Source organism: Bos indicus, chromosome 7 (assembly GCF_029378745.1).
Source record: "Bos indicus isolate NIAB-ARS_2022 breed Sahiwal x Tharparkar chromosome 7, NIAB-ARS_B.indTharparkar_mat_pri_1.0, whole genome shotgun sequence".
NCBI lineage: Eukaryota > Metazoa > Chordata > Mammalia > Artiodactyla > Bovidae > Bos > Bos indicus.
The window spans coordinates 16,662,391-16,676,405 of record NC_091766.1 but is presented as its reverse complement, the minus strand read 5'-3'; the positions used below and the strand labels follow the sequence as shown (position 1 = coordinate 16,676,405).

General features: G+C 50.7%; 1 protein-coding gene across 2 annotated transcripts in view; it reads right to left on the bottom strand.

Moving 5' to 3' along the window:
- CERS4 (ceramide synthase 4) overlaps window positions 1–12,420 on the bottom strand; it is a 35,790-nt gene extending 23,370 nt beyond the window's left edge. The window contains exons 1-2 of one of the 2 annotated variants that reach the window (XM_019964280.2): window positions 12,171–12,420; window positions 4,129–4,247 (exon numbers count right to left, since the gene is read on the bottom strand). The gene's annotated coding sequence lies outside the window, so the exon portion shown is untranslated. The remainder of the gene's footprint in view (window positions 1–4,128; window positions 4,248–12,170) is intronic. The other variant, XM_019964279.2, reaches the window with a different exon arrangement.
- Between the last annotated feature and the right edge of the window lie 1,595 nt (window positions 12,421–14,015).

The following is a 14,015-nucleotide window of genomic DNA, read 5'->3' as shown; positions in this document are numbered from 1 at the left end:
CCACCCCAGGGGAAAGAGACTTTGGAACTTGAGTTCAGACAGTTTAATTGCCTGTGAAAATTTAAAAAAGGGATGTGGGGAAGAATCAATGTTCTTCAGAGGAACACAACAGAATCCAGAGTGTCTACAAGGTATCTTTCATAATGTCCAGAATACAATCCAAAATTACTTGACATGTGAAGAAACAGGAACACATGACCTATGCCCAAGAAAGAAGGAAATTACTGAGGACCAACCTTGAGATGACCCAGATGTTGGAATGAGCAGATAAGGACTTTGAAGTGGCTATTATAAATATATTCAAGGATGTGAAGGAAAAGTACCTCCTAATGAATGAACAACAACAAAAACCTCAGTAGGGAAGCAGAAATTATAAAAAAAAAAAAAAATGCACCAAATGGAGATTCTAAAACTGAAAAATACAATATTTGAAATAGAAAAATTGACTGTGGACTCAGCCATAAAAAGAATGAAATTTTGCAATTTGCAACAACAGGGATGGACTTGGAGGGTATTATGCTTAGTGAAATAAGTCAGACAGAGAAAGACAAATACTGTATGATATCACTTATATGTGAAATCTAAAAAATAAAATAAGCGGGTGAATATACCACAAAAGAAACAGATCCACAAACTACAGGTTACTGGTAGGAAGAGAGAAGAGGGAGGGGCAAGAGAAGGGTAGGAAATTAAGAGGTACAAGGATGTGAAGGAAAAGTACCTCCTAATGAATGAACAACAACAAAAACCTCAGTAGGGAAGCAGAAATTATAAAAAAAAAAAAAATGCACCAAATGGAGATTCTAAAACTGAAAAATACAATATTTGAAATAGAAAAATTGACTGTGGACTCAGCCATAAAAAGAATGAAATTTTGCAATTTGCAACAACAGGGATGGACTTGGAGGGTATTATGCTTAGTGAAATAAGTCAGACAGAGAAAGACAAATACTGTATGATATCACTTATATGTGAAATCTAAAACATAAAATAAGCGGGTGAATATACCACAAAAGAAACAGATCCACAAACTACAGGTTACTGGTAGGAAGAGAGAAGAGGGAGGGGCAAGAGAAGGGTAGGAAATTAAGAGGTACAAGCTATTATATATAAAATAAATAAGCTACAAGGACATATTGTACAACACAGGGAACATAGTAAATATTTTATGATAACAACAAATGGAATACAACCTTTATAAATTGTGAATCACTATACTGTGATTCATATAATATTGAAACATATAATACTGTACATCAACTATATCTTAAAAAATAGATAAAATACAATATACATTGTACAAGAAGAAAAAGAAAGCATTATGTATCCAGAAAAAAAGCCAAAAAAAGTTTTTTGGTGTTTTTTCCCCTCCCACTGTGGGCTTGATAGCAGATCGGAGATGGTAAAAAAGACAGCTAACTAATTTGGAGACTGATAATAACAAATACTGAACAGAAGAAGAGAAAAGAAAAAACTAAAGATTGAATAAAAATGTGTATCTAGAAATGGACAGCGGTGGCTGGACAATACTGTGAATATACTTAATGCTACCTAGTCATGCAATTAAAAATGGTTAAAATGGTAAAATGTTTAGCTTGCATGCATTTTACCACAACTTAAAAAAATATATAGTCTCAGTGACCTTGGGACAACATCAAAAGATCCAACACATGTGCAATTGCAGTGCTCTAAAGGATATCGTCCACACTCCGGAGAGGTATTCTATCAGGAAGCTGGGGGATGGGGGGAGCTGGTCCACCTATTTTGTGAGTCACTGATTTTTACAAGAGGTGTATTTCAAGGTGACTTAATCTTTTTTTTTTTAATTGCACAATTCACCTAACATAAAATATACCATCCTAAAGGCAGTTACTGTTCTCCTGTCACAGATGAACTGACTTATCTACCCAGGGCCACATAGCTGATAACTGACCAGGCTGCATGTGAGCTCAGCCCCGTACCACCCGGTGTTCTAGATGGACATGGGCTCACGGAACATCAGCCCCTGCATTCTTGGAAAACAGGACCTGCTGCCTTTATGCCCACACTTCACCCCATCTACTCTGGGCTTTGCCTGGATCCTCAGTGACTACCCCCTGGCCCACGCCAACCCCAGTGGTCAGTTCTGTCTGTGGATTCCTGACCTCCTAGTGGTGTGTGTTCTTGTTGTTAAGTCATGTCCGGCCCTCTGAGACCCCATGGACTGCAGTACACCAGGCTTATCTGTCCTCCACTATCTCCTGGAGTTTGCTCAAATTCATGTCCATTGAGTCAGTGATGTTATCCACCCATCTCATCCTCTGTCGTCCCTTTCTCCTGCTGCCCTCAATTCTTCCCAGTATCAGGGTCCTTTCCAATGAGTTGGCTCTTTGCATCAGGTGGCCAAAGTATTGGAGCTTCAGCTTCAGTCCTTCCAATGAATATTCTGGACTGATTTCCTTTAGGATTAACTGGTTTGATCTCCTTGCTGTCCAAGGGACTCTCAAGAGTCTTCTGCAGCACCACAATTCAAAAGCATCAATTCCTCCTAGTGGTCTATCTGCCCCTTTTGTCTGTCTCTCCTTCCAAGAACCATGGCATCCTGGCTAATCTAATCCAAGCCGTTTTTCTTCCCCTATGACCCTAAATGAGGCCAGTCCTGAACCCTCTCACACCAGCTTTTCTCCCTGGGAAATCTCACCCCCACTATCAGTGAGCCTGTGCTTTGGTTTTCCAGATTCCTGCAGTTTCCAGGTTTCTCTCCCAATGTCAAAATGGTTAACCCAACAGCGCCTGGCTATGCCTTGCCCAGATATATCTCACTCAACTCATCCTCCACCGTAAGTGTGCTTCTTGGCCAACATCCCACCATGTACCCAGTCTTTGGGGACAAGAATCTGAGAGTCATCTCAGACCCTTCCTCATCACCCCCGCCCCCCACCACCCCAGACACTCAGCTACTCTCCAGGTCCTGCAATTGCATCTGTCTCTCCCGTAATAATCAAGCGAGTTCTTCTCCGCTCAATTCCCACTACCAAGGACCCGTCTCTGATCTCAATTCTCGTGGTTACCTCCACCTTGATCTCTCTGCCTCTCGTATTACTTTTCTTTTTAAAAATGTTATCAATATTTATTTTTATTTATTTATTTGGTTGCACCAGGTCTTAGTTTCCACATGAGGGATCTAGTTCCCTGACCAGGGATCGAACCCTGATCCCCCTTCATTGAGAGTTCAGAATCTTAGTCACTGGACCACCAGGGAAGTCCCCTGCCTCTGGTTTTCCCCAGGCTGCCTCCCTCCATCCACATTTCCTTCCCTGAAAGAGAAAAGCCAGCACTGGAGAGGGTGTGGAGAAAATGGAACCCTTGTACACTGTTGATAGGAATGCAAATTGGTGCAGCCACTATGGAGAATAGTAGGGAGGTTCCTGAAAAAACTAAAAATAGAGCTCCCATATGATCCAGCAATCCCACTTCTGGGCATGTACCCAGAAAATATGAAAACTTTAATTTGAAAAGATACACACACCCCAGTGTTCACAGCAGCACCATTTGCAAACAAGACATGGAAGCAACCTAGAAGTCCATCAGTAGAGGAATGTTTAAAGATGATGTGGTGCATATTAACAATGGAATATTACTCAGCCATAAAGAGAATGAAATAATGCCATTTGCAGTCACATGGAGGGACCTTAGATATCATATTAAATGAAGTCAGTCAAAGACAAATACCATATATCACTTACATGTGGACTCTAAAACAAGGATACAAATGAACTTATTTACAAAACAGAAACAGACTCCCAGACATAGAAAACAAATTTACAGTTCCCAAAGGGGATAAGGGTGAGGGGAGGAATCAATGAGGAGTTTGAGATTAGCAGATTCAAGCTACTATATACAGATAAACGACAAGGACCTACTGGATAGCACAGGGAACTGTATTCAATATCATGTAATAAATTTTAATGGGAAAGGAAAAAAGAGAGCCAGTGTCAGCATCATAAGCAGACAGTGAGCATAAAACAAACACAATGTAAGTAGGATGACATTTGGTCCTGGCAGGTACTGAACTCTAGGGAGCCTGCCAGCCCAGGTCTGAGCCCTCCTGGTTTAAGCATTCAAGCGGAAGTTGGCAAATGTTGTCACCTGGGCCTTAAAGACACAGCAGCAGCAACAGGAGCCTTGGGCCTTGATGTTCCCAGAAGCGGGGTGATTCTCCTGTGAATAGTCCTGTCACGTGGGCTGTCCTTGGGACCTCAGATGACCTGCATCAGGCGAAGTGCCCCAGAGATTAAAACATTACAGAAATTAGATGGTGTATGGGCTTCCCTGGTAGTTTGGTAGTTCAGACAGTAAAGAAATCCGCCTGCAATGCGGGAGACCCAGGTTCAATCCCTGGGTTGGGAAGATCCCCTGGAGAAGGACATGGCCAACCCACTCCAGTATTCTGGTCTGGAGAATCCTAAGGACAGAGGACCCTGGCAGTGTATTTGAATTGAACCCTTCTCAATTAGTAGATGTTGTTTCTAAAGTATTCAACAACAGGGAACAGAAGCAAGGAGAAGTGAAATGGAATGCTGCTTTTCTGGTAACAGCATTAAAGTGAGTAACCTAAAGGAGGGCTTCCCAGGTAGCTCAGTGGTAAAGAATCCATCTGCCAATGCAGGCAACCCAGGTTCGATCCCTGGGTCAGGAAGATCCCCTGCAGGAGGACATGGATACCCACTCCAGTATTCTTGCCTGGAAAATCCCATGGACAGAAGAGCCTGGAGGGCTACAGTCCACAGGGTCACAAAGAGTTGGACACAACTGAGCACGCATGCATGAACACAGGCATGCAGCGCTGTCAGGGTCCCAGGGGAACCAAGGGTTGAGACAGAGGCAAACTGTGAGTTTGGAGGAAAAAACCAGCCTGGGCAGATCCACTCTTGCCAGGTGGCCCCAGGCTAGCAGTGCCTCCAGTGATGTAGTCATCACCCCACTGCCTACCTACCCGCCCTCCCAGGTAAGGGTGGGGAGCCAAGCTAGGCTTGTGTGAGAAGGCTCACCCTCTGGGTAGGTGGAGGTTCCAAAGCCAAGGGAAGAGTCCCCAGGGGGAGTCTGTGTATGGGCCCTTTAAGACCCAGGGGTGTTTCTGTAACAAGAGTACTTCCTCTTTCCCCACAGCAGTCCCAGAGTCTCACTCTAAAAGCCTTCCCCCACACTGGAGACTGGGCTGCTGGGGGTGGGAAGTCAATCTTCCCTTTGTGCCTGGGGTTATCACCAAGGTCTATATGATCTGGCTCTGGCCTGGCCCCCGCTACCCCGCCAACCTCCTTCAGCCACGAGACTTCATGCTTCTCAGCCTGGAGTCCATGGCCACGATTCCTGAGGTCTGTTCAAATCTCAGAAACATGGCTGTAATGCAGCGCGTTTGTGCTAAGTTGCTCAGTTGTGTCTGACTCTTTGCAACCCCATGGACTGTAGCCCACCAGGCTCCTCTGTCCATGGGATTTTCCAGGCAAGTATACTGGAGTGGGTTGCCATGTCCTCCTAAAAAGTTCGCCTGCCAATGCAGGAGACACAGGTTCGATCCCTGGTCCAGAAAGATACCACATGCCGCAGAACAATGAAGCCCGTGCACCACAACTACAGAGTCTGTGATTTAGAGCCCCTGAGACACAGCTACTGAAGCCCGAGGGACCTTGAGCCCACCTTTCCCATCAAAGAGAAGCCACCTCAATAAGAAGGCTGTGCACTGCAAGAAGGGTAGTCTCCGCTCGCTGCAACTAGAGAAAAGCCTGTGCAGCAACGAAGACTCAGCGCAGCCAGAAATGAATAAAATAACAAAAAAGGACTGCTCTGAAGAAAGCTGTGGCTGCAAATGTCCATACAGTGATGGTTTCTCACTATTTTTTGACCTATTTCTCGGTAATGTTTGAGCAAGGTATGCAGATGCCTTGTGTGCTTTTTGGACTTCCCAAGGTCCGAAGGCATGACCTTTTCATCGAGTTTTAAAATTTCAGTCGGTTAATTTCACTCAGAGCCTTGACTGAATAGTGTCACTGGTTGAAACGGGTTGAAACAGGCAAGCGTCTGCAGCTATTTGGTTTGTAGACATCATTGCAAGCATCTTCCTGATTTTATCAACTCAAGCACAAAGACTATAGTCCATAGCTGTACCCCTGGAAAAGCTTCTGAAAATCCTTAACCTCGGAGTCAACCTCGGCATACCCAGAACCCACAACTCAGGCTTGCTCTGAGGGCTCTTCGTGTGTGTGCGTGCTAAGTCGCTTCAGTAGTGTCTGACTTCATGTGACCCCATGGACTGTAGCCCACCAAGCTCTCCTGTCCACGGGATTCTCCAGGCAAGAATACTGGAGTGAGTTGCCTGCCCTCGTTCAGGGGAATCTTCCTGACCCAGGGATCGAGCCGGCGTTACTTATGTCTCCTGCATTGGCAGGTGGGTTTTTTTCCCACTAGTGCCACCTGGGAAGCCAGGTTCTTAGATCAAATAAATGCATCTTATTCTATAAAACCTCAACACGTGTGTGGAGTCATGTGAATTTGGTTGTGTAGAAAAGGTGACAGTTTCAACATTCAGAGTTACTACTTTGCCAGTGAGAACTACATCAGAGGAAGCAGGTACCAGAGTACAGCCTGATACCTCCTTTAAGAATAGCCTTAAAATCTATAGCCCAGGGACTTCCCTGATAGTCCAGTGGTTAAGACTTTGCCTTCCAATGCAGGGGTTGTGCGTTTCACCCTGGGTCAGGAAACTAAGATCCCACATGCCTCAAGGCCAAAAAAAACCAAAATATAAAACAGAAACAATATTGTAATAAATTCAATGAAGATTTTTTAAAATGGTCCACCTCAAAATAAAACAAAACTCTAAAAACAAAAACTGCAGCCCAGAGAAGCCTCTAGGACAAGAGAAAACTTGACACTCAGCAGAAGAGGGGAAACTGGACTTGGATGCCAGAAATTAGCCATTTGGAAGGTAACATACTGATCACATACATCCTAAAGGGTTGTGGCATTTGTCCTGAAGAATGGGTTCCAAAAATTTTTTTTATCCTACAATGAGATTTGAAACCTACAAAGAGAGGAAAAAAATATGTATATATATAGATAGATACACACACACACACACACACACACACATTACCTTTAAGAGAGACTTGGGCTACCAGAAGTAAAGTAGCCCCCCCTCCTCATTCTTCACACGTTTCTGAAAAATTCTAGGAATACACAGGAAAGTCCTAAGTGTCCTGCCCCAGGGTCTAATTTGCCCCCAACTCCTTCCACTCCCTGGTCAGGCCCCCAGGAAGCTGTGGCTGGTGTCTGGTGTCTGGTGCCTGGTGTTTCTGTCATCTCCATTTTGCAGCTGGAGAAACTGAGGCACAGGGGAGGGGACGGGTAGGAAGTGGAGAGTTGGGATTCATTGAAACCTAAGCCTGTCTTCAGGGACTTCCCTGGTGGACCAGTGGTTAAAAATTTGCCTTGCAATGCAACAGCAGATCTGTCCAGGCTGGCTTTTTTTCTCCAAAGCTCGCGGTTTGCCTCTGTCTCAACCCTTGGCTCCTCTGGCCCCCTGACAGGTCTGCAGGCCTGTGTTCATGCATGCATACCTGCTTAGTCGTGTCCAACTCTTTGTGACCTCAGGGTTCGATCCCTGGTCAGGGAACTAAGGGCCCACTGGCAGAGGGCAACTAAGCCCACGCACCACAACCGCTGAGCGTCTGAAACTGGAGGGGTTGGTGCACACCCGGGTGAATGGTGAGGGTGGGAAAGGTGAACAGGCGCAGCTGACCAGGTTCACAGGGGGTTTGGGGCGGGACGCCAAACCCTTTCTCCTACACCTGGAAAGGGAGTGACTGTGGGCTGGTGGGGGGACCACCTGCGTGGGTTTTTGCTGCTCGTCCTCAAGGCTCAGCAGGCCCCTGCCTGCCATCTCCTGTCACCTCCCTGTGAACATGCTGCCCCAACACCCAGCTCTGGGCTCTGCGTCCTTCTCTTCCTCCCTGGCCCCCTTCTCTGCATCCATTAGCGCCCTCCCCCTTGTTCCTTCCTTCCACTCCCTCCAGCCTTTCCAGGAAGCCTCCCAGGTCATCAGAGGCCCCAGCATGTGCAGAAGGAAGGGGAGAAGCTTTGTTGTTGTTCAGTCGCTCAGCTGTATCTGACTCTGCGACCCCATGGACTGCAGCACGCCAGGCTTTCCTGTGCCTCACTATCTCCCAGAGTTTGCTCAAACTCATGTCCATCGAGTTGGTGATGCCATCCAACCATCTCATCCTCTGTCACCCCCTTCTCCCCTTGCCTTCAATCCTTCCCAGCATCAGCATTGCCCACCAGGAAAGGGCTGGCCTTCTCTTCCTTCCTCCTGCCAGCCTCCTCTGCCTTTGGGGCACACTGTCCACTCCACACAGGGAACACCACACCAAAGCAGATTGCACAGCAGTGGGCCCAGCAACCTCACTCCCCCTTGAGCAGGGACCCACCCAGGGTCTGCAGCTGTTGGGTTGAGGGGCCCTAAGGACCCTCAGTCTTTTCATCTGACACTCTCCCCCTAGCTCATGCTGTTCCAGCCACACGGGCCTCTTTGCTAAACCTCTAACATGCCGGGCTGGGTCCTGCCTCAAGATCTTTGCACATGCTGGTCCCTCTGCCTGAAATGCCCTTCCTCCAGATGTCCGCCTGGCCGGCTCCTTCTCATCCTTCAGGTTTCTCTTGCCCCCTTCCCAGAACATCTGCTCCACCCATGAGCTGGTGCTTGGGGAGGGGGTGGCAAAGAAGCTTCATTTTGTTCCCTGTTAGGCCCCACTGCTTCCCAGCATGCACACTTCATCAGCACGTACTGAATGAATCAATGACAGACGGGGCGGGTGGGAACTGGGGACCAGCACAAGGTAGAAGGGGATCCCCAGGGGCTGGCTGGCAGGGGCTTGACCCCCTCCCCAGACATACTCACGGGGCCCTGAAGCCACATATGATTTGGGAAGCCTAGGAGGATGTGGGGAGAGGGCTGCACTCCTGCTGTTTCAGGGTGGAGACCTGGTGTGACAGAATCATACTGACAAAGGTGTGCATGCATTGCTTCAGTCACATCCAACTCTTTTCGACACTATGGGCCGTAGCCTGCCAGGCTCCTCTGTCCATGGGGATTCCCCAAGCAAGAATACTGGAGTGGGTTGCCATTCCCTTCTCTAGGGGATCTTCCCGACCTAGGGATCAAACCCGCATCTCCTGTGTCTCTTGCTTTGCAGGCGGATTCTTTACTGCTGAGCCACTGGGGAAGTCCAACTTCAAGTCTATCCAGGATCTACTCACTTCTCACTCAACCACACCTCCACCTGGTCCAGCCTCATCATGGTCCGGACCAGTGCAGTCTCTCTCATGCTGATTTTCTGGTTCCATGCCCCCAGCTTCTCCCATTTACCCAAGGTGACTCTCCTCCACATCTCTGTTCACTGGTCTCTCTGCCCGTGAACTCTACTGTTTTAACTAAAAGTTTTTATTTATTTACTTATTTTTGGCTGTGCTGGGTCTCTGTTGCTGTGCACAGGCTTTCTCTAGTTGTGGCATGTGGGCTTCTCATTGCAGTGGCTCCTCTTGCTGCGGACTTTATGGCATGCAGGCTTCAGTAGTCACAGCTCTAGAGTATGGGCTCCTCTGCTGTGGTGCATGGGCCTAGTTGCCCCACAGCACATGGACTCCTCCCTGAAGAGAGATCGAGCCCACATCCCCTGCATTGGCAGGCAGACTCTTAACAACTGGACCTGCAAGGAAGTCCTGCCCATGAACTCTTAACCATCTTTAGTAACCAGGCCAATGGTCACCTCCAACAAGAAGCCTGACTCCTGACCCCTCCCGAGGCTGAGTCAGGTCACTTCTCTGGGCTCCTCCTTCTGCCTCCCCCACCCCCCAAGGCATCCACTCTGCTTTACCAGGTGGTTATTATTACCAGACGGGCATTGCGCTCACCTCTGAGGTGATGACTGCTATTATTCTCAATTTTACAGGTGAAGAAATTGAACCTGAGGCGAAGTCACTAGCCTGGGAGCACTGCATTCAAACTGGCAGGATGAGCTCGGAGGCAGCTTCCAGCAGCCAGAGAGGGGACAGCCTGCAGTGCCCAGATAAGGCAGGAGTGTGCCCCCCAGTGCCTGCCTTCCTGTGGGAGTCCCAGGGGCGGTGGGAGGACTGGCCTGCTCCCCACGGCCAACTACAATCATGACAGCAGTTCCTGTGCCCAGTGAGCACTTCGCGCTGGGCCAATCAAACACTTTGCATGCCTGACTCACTTGATCTGTTGACGCCTGTGGGTTCTAGAGGTGGACGCACTTATGAGTTCTTCCCATTTCTCAGAGCAAGAAATGGAGGCTCACTGGGCCCTGAACTCCCACCAGGGCTGCAGCCGAGGCATAAGGCTGCCCCTGGGATTAGCCAAACCCCTTTTTATTTCTTAGCTGAGGCTGCCTTTGATTGGAACATCATTCCCAGATACGGGTACTATGGACCCATTTTATAGATGGGCAAACTGAAGCCCGGAAAACTTTCTCTAGGGCCCCAAGGCCAATGCAATGACCAAGGCTCCCTCCCAGCTGGAAATAGGTGAGCGAGAAGGCCAGGCTAGGAAGGTTCCGACTGCCTCCTCCCTGCAGCCTGGCTGGGGCCTCAGGGACCCAGGTATGCTGAGTGAGGTTCCAGGAACTCCCATCACTGCCAAGTTTATTCATAGCAGCTGCTCCTGGAAGGGGCTTCCCATGTGGCTCAGTGGTAAAGAATCCACCTGCCAATGCAGGACACATGGGTTCAATTCCTGGGTCGGGAAGATTCCATGGAGAAGGGAATGGCAACCCACTCCAGTATTATTGCCTGGAAAATTCCATGAACAGAGGAGCCTGGTGAGCTATGGTCCATGGGGTGGCAGAGTCAGACACAACTGAGCACATACACATGCTCCTGGAAGGGGGCTGAGTTGAGGCTGGGAACTCTGGGGGCTTCAAAGACACCTCTGCACTCCAGAATTTCTATTTCAAGTGGCCCCACACGACAGATCCAGGCTGCCCCCTTGCACTCAGTCGCCTTGGACCTGGCCCGGGTTCCCAGTGGTGTCTTCAGGACATCCCCCCTCGGGTGGCATCTCAGGTTTTTCAAATCAGTCTGAGTCATAACAGCCTCACACCCGCTGACCTGCTTCTCCCTCGGTTTCCCCATCCTTCCACACTCCCAGCTGCCCACACCAGAAATCTCTTCCATGCCCCTTTCTTCTGCCCCTCTTCTGAGCAGGCAGGGAATGCAGGCGAAGTCCCTCTGCCAAAGAAGAACCCCAAACCGCCCACTTTCCATCTCCCCCTTCCTGTCGGGTCCAAACCAACAGTCTCCTCCTCCCATCTCTTTTTTGGGGGCAGAGTAGCTGCTGGGATCTTTTTAAGACACAGCTGGACCCGGTCACTTACTTTGTCCTAAGCCTCCGTGGTCCCCACAGACCTGAGAACGGAATCCACACACTGCTCGTTATCTTCGTGGCCCGAGGCCAAAATCTTCGCACCTCAGATACCCGGCTCACTGAACTTGAGCCACGCTCGCCTCTTTTCCGCTCTGCAGACACGCCAATTTGGGCCCTGCCTCATAATCTTCTGCTGTTTTCTGGGCCTAAAAACCCCTCGCTGTCTGGTTCTCTCAGGCCCGGCTGACACCTTTTCCGAGAATTCCTCCGTGACCCGCACTGTGCATGGACTGGCATAATCCGTGTCTGTTTACGCGGTTCCTAGCAGTCTACGCGGCCGGGCTACGGGCTCTGAGGTTAGGGCCCCGGCTGCATCCCCAGCAGGTATAGATTCTCTGGTGACCGACCGACAGACCCCCGCATTGCGCTCCTCTCGTTCACACATTCCGGACTCCCCACGACCCCCGCCCCCGCCACGCTAGGGTCGTCCCCACTCCCGCCCGCCCGTTACGCAGCCGCCTCGTCCTCCTGCGCTCGCTGCGTCCCGGCCCTCGGAGGAGCGGGGCTCTCTCAGGGAGGCGGCCGGGGCCTAGGACCAGACGGTAAGCCCCGGGAGGCCGTCCCGGACGAGGTGATGGGGGACAGCGGCTGTGTCTGGGGACCCCCGTGGACGCCATAGCCGTGGAGGCGGGGCCGGAGCTCGCTGCTAGGGTGGCTTTCCGGGCCGCGTTCGGAGCGCTGGGGTCTCACTTACCTGGGGGGCGCAGGCGGCCCGGAGCACCAGGGGCCGGCGGTAGGGTGGGTGGCGGACAGCTAGCCTGGCGCAGATACGGAGGAGGAGACGCGCGCAGCCGGCACCAGGCACCCGGACTCTGCTCCAGGCACCGCCTCTGCGGGGGGCCGGGAAGCAGGCTTTGGGGGCAGCGCTGGGCGGGATCGGGGGCGGGGCCGGGGCGGGGCCGGGCTGAGTCCTTCGAGGCTCGGGGTCCTAGAAGCGCTCGGGCCCCTCTGTGCGACAAGGCCGCTTCCTAGACCCCCGCCCCGCATAAGGGGCCCGGCCTCCAGTCCCAACCCGCCCCGCCCCGCCCTGCGGCGCTGTTTAGCCTGAACCCACCACAGGTTTCTTCGCTGTGCTGTAGCTCTTTCCTTTGAACCTACCCCCATCTGCTGCGCGCTCAGTCCGGCCCCCCTTTCTCTTCCGTTCTCTGCAAGTCCTCTCCAGCACCCTCCGGGGTCCTCCTTGGTGGCCCGGCTCTGATCCATCCGTGTATCTGCCGACACACCATGCGCTCCTGGACCCGCCTGAGTGCACCGCTGGGTGTTGTGCAGAAGGCCCCCCGACTCACCACCTCAGACCTCGGAGGCCACCCCCAGTGCCTCCAAGGTCTGGTGACCTGTCCCAGCTCTCAGGTCGAGCTGGTCCAATTTTTGGTTCATGGGACCGACTGCGGAGTTGGGAAGCCAAGGAACCCCCCTGCGAGCTGGGAGGCCTATAGGGCAGGTGGGTGAGTCTGTGGTTCAGTGGGGTGCAGAGATAGGCGGCAGAGCTGGGAAGATAAAGGCGGGGAGGTAGGACAGTGTTGGTGGCAGAAAAACCCCAGGCTCCCTCTTGTAGGGAGGAACACAAGGTGGCCCCTGGCTCACAGGGGCAGGGAGCCAGGGCAAGCCATGAATGCTGAGCAATCCTGCATCGCGCAGAGGTAGTCTGTGAGCACCTGGGCAGCATCTAAGAGACTTGCAGTCCAGCTGTAGCCAGTTTGAAGGGAAGAGGGTTCCAGAACCACCGGCCAACCCCACGACATCTAGGCAAGTGGCTCACCTTTGAACAATAAATCGCTCCCTGTAGCAGACCTGGGGTGAGATGAGTGAACCCCAGGTTATTTTGACAGTGGCAAGTTGCTTCACATCTTCTGAGATTGATTTCCACACACACAAAGGGGGAGGACAGCAGAGCCAGATATCTGTTGCAAGCGTGGTTGAAGCTGTCCCACTCTATCCAGCTTCACCGCATTTGCACCTTCTGTTCCCTCTGCTGGGCTGTCCCTTCTTGTCCCAAATGTGTGCATCCTTCTCCTTCAGCTCTCAGTCTGGTCCTCAGAGCCCCCCTTTCCCCTCTGCCCCACCATCCATATTCACCCTTCTATTCTCTCCCCTTCCTCCAAGAGCTCTTTTGTTGTTTAGCCACTCAATCTTGTCCAACTCTTTGTGACCCCATGAACTGTATGTAGCCCACCAGGCTCCTCTGTCCATGGGATTTCCCAGGCAAGAAAACTGAAGCGGGTTCCCATTTCCTTCTCCAAGGGATCTTCCCCACCCAGGGTTCAAACCCTTGTCTCCTGCATTGGCAGGCAGATTCTTTACTGCTGAGCTTCCGGGAAAGCCCAAGAGCTCCTTTGCACATGAGGAAAAGTCAAACAATACTCTTTTTCTCAGCATTGTGAAAATTTTGTTGTTCAGTCGCTTAGTCATGTCCACGGTACCTTGCACCTGGGGGTGTGCAGAACATGAGAGCCATTTGGATTAATAATGACACCAGAGACCTGGTAGAATGGGGGCAGTCCAGGCCCCAGAGGAGGAGCAGCAGGTTCCTGGAGATGTA